Source organism: Pyxicephalus adspersus, chromosome Z (assembly GCF_032062135.1).
Source record: "Pyxicephalus adspersus chromosome Z, UCB_Pads_2.0, whole genome shotgun sequence".
NCBI classification, from domain to species: domain Eukaryota; kingdom Metazoa; phylum Chordata; class Amphibia; order Anura; family Pyxicephalidae; genus Pyxicephalus; species Pyxicephalus adspersus.
In genome coordinates, this window is record NC_092871.1 from 33,683,862 (window position 1) to 33,687,164 (window position 3,303).

Sequence of the window (3,303 nt, forward strand, 5' to 3'; positions counted from 1 at the left end):
GAAGGCTGTGCTTATTCCATACATGGGTAGTCTCAGCACCCTCCCCTTTTCCCATTCTCATTTTCCCTCTACCTTGCTCACACTCTCCTTTTGCAAATCAGAGACAGCATCCCAAGTACATAGGAATTTAAAATGCTTGAATGTACTGCCTTGGGGCAAGTACCTTCAAAAGGGAGTACGAAAGGCAGTTCTGCAACATTGCTTACACTTGTCTTATTAAATAGTTTTGCTTTTCCAAATAGTCTGCAATGTAGCCTGTTGCCCAAAATGAATCATTTTAAAACTGCAATAAAGAAGTTATATTTGGAGCGGGGGTTTTGCAATCCAAGATAAGTCATCCCTACCTGGCCAGCAGGGATGGCCAAAGATGTGAAATCTGGAAGAGGACCAGATGAAGATGTTAGTGGCAGCGATGCAGGGTGATTATAGCACTGAAGGTGGGTATTTTGGCAAGAAAGTGTGCCATAATGCACACAAATTATGGCAAAACTCAGATTCAGCAATGGAGTTTAATTCTGGCAACTAAATATATTGGCAAACCGTTTAACAAAATAAGAGAGCTGCTCTAAATATTTGTCAGAAAGGGACATCCCTATTTAAATGTAATTGTCATTTCAATACAAGGCTACACATTAACCACATCCTTTATATGGCTTGTAACACAGTCCAGGACATACACATACACCCACTTTACAAGTTAAAAGACAAAAATAACCTCAGTGCTCTATGCTTTGCCAAGAATGATTTTTCTTTCAGAACTTTATAAACTGGGAAAAGAAAAATTATACAATTCATGTAGTTACCATTTTTATTGGGAACATTGCATTTATTGCAAAGAGCTGCATCCTACTGGTAATTTCATCCTACTGATGAACACAATTTAGGGGAAAAAAAATTGCCATAAAATTTTAAAGCCTTGTACATGGTATATTTCTGTTGCTGGAATGGATCTTTCTGGGTTGTTTCCTGTAAGAGGAGAATGAATGAGTGCTGTGCACACAGTACTGTTCAATTCTTTGAAGTAGGGAGGAAGAGGGGAGGATGAACAGTACTCCACTGTGTCCTCCTCCATAGGAAAGCAGGATGTCCAATAATTTATAAGGATGGGTTAATAGACGACATCAGGGGACTGCTGTACACATGCACGATCGTCTTGACAAATATAAGTTATAAATAAATTATACAGTCGTAGGTAGATTTCAAATCCATACGTGCATTTGATACAGAAGAAGAAAACCCAAAACTATATTTCATTAACAAAACTCTCTTGCAGATTGACAAAATTATTGGGGAACAATGGGTAGCTGTGCTTCACCACCTTCTATCTGCTCCACTGATATTATAAAAAAAAAAAAAAAAATGCCAAATATGGATATCAAGAAAAAAAAAAAAAAAACGCTCACAAGTTCCTGTGCTTAAACAAATACCAGACAAGAGCGGGGAAAAGCAGAAGAACAGTTAAGGTGCGTACACACTTCCAATTTTTATCGTTCAAAATGAACGACGAACGATCGATTGGGCAAAAATTGTTCGTAAAAAAAGTAACCAACGACGCAGACGAACGAGGAAAGTCTTGGAAACGAACGACCGGACCGGCGGATCGGATTGGACGACGATCGTTGACAATCGTTCGTGTGTACGATCGTTCGTTGATCGTCCATGGGGTGAGCATGCGTAATGAACGAACGTTCGTTCACTTTCCTGTCGTGCACATAGTTCCTCTATCGCTCAAACGATCGTATCTATTGTGTGTACAATATCTACGAACGATCGTGTCGTTATCTGTATGTGCAGGATCGGTGCTATACGATCGTTCGTAGATATCGTGCAGGACTGTTCGTCGTTCGTTTTCCAACGATAATAATTGGAAGTGTGTACGTAGCTTAAATCAGATTACAGAAACATATTGACATAAAAAAAAAAAAAAAAAAAAATGGCTTTCCATATTCCACAATTAGATGGTTAGAATAAAGTCAAACGTTCATTCTACAGTTCACTGGAAAAATTACTCTTCATTGCACTCAAAACAAGTTCCAAAAGCCATGTCTTTAGGATGAAAAAACCCATATGTCAGAAATGACCCGGGACTGAACTCTCATTGTGTACACACAGCGTACTGTCACACAGCCTCTACAGAACAGGGATTACTTTTTGCTTGTAAAATAGTGAATGACTAGATGCTTAAGATAGAAAAAAGAAAAAAAGATCACCAAAACAGTAATAAAAAAAAAAATAGAAACACTATTCAGTTTTACTAGTTCTTATTTTATGTCGATAGATGATTTTTTTTAATAATCAACTTGAAGCCTGTGTTGCCACACAAACTGCCACTTTTTGTGTGCACTATAAAATAAAGGAACTGTAAATTCTTTCAAATATATTCTTTATAAAACTATATTTTGATTTGCAACTATCTGTATGCTTCAAAAGATAAAAAGTATTAAAATTCAATTCAAATTTTTGATTCAGTAACATGTATTAGCCTTGGTTAAACCCAGAAAGAACATCAATCCAACGTGCAGATTTAGAATAGAAATTGGCATTGGTATGAAGCAAGCTATTGGTGAGCCAAATCACCCAAAAGATCTTTATATACATTAAAGATTCCAATGCAGACATTTCCTTGTAGTTTAGTAAAAAAAAAAGGGTCATTATCAACCCAATGTACTTTCTAGTTATTTTTTTACATACATTGAAAAAGAGTCCTTTGAGGGTGGGCAACATCAGTATATATAATGGCTTGGGCAATTCATTAAACTGCTGGTCTTGTTTCTTGCCGACAAAAGAAGCAGGCGCCTGCAGCAACTATATGAACTAGAACTTTCAATTTGATTGGGGTGGACCTAAGTTTATTAATGCAAACTTGAAAACTTTTGTGTTTGCTGGACACAATGATCTTAAACACACCAAATCCCTTAGGGCCACCATATTATGCTAAGTACGTATCTCTCTTTGTTATGCACACTACATAAACTAGCTTTGAACAATTTTATTTATATACACACACACACACACACACACACACACACGAAAAAAAAAAAAAAATAAAAGACAGCCAGTACCACTTCCCTATTACATACCATATACCCGATTCTAACATACTCTTCATCTCAAAGGATTTCATTTTTATTTAAAATTCTCAGGGTTAAAACAAGGAGGAGGAAAAAAAAAAAAAATAGCCAAACTGAATTTCAGCAATATTATAGTATGAGAAAATCTTAAGTGAAAGGTTGTGTCTGTGTAAAGAATACTTTAATTCACAAACCGAATGCAGATAAAATGAACATTTCTGTGGTTCGAATA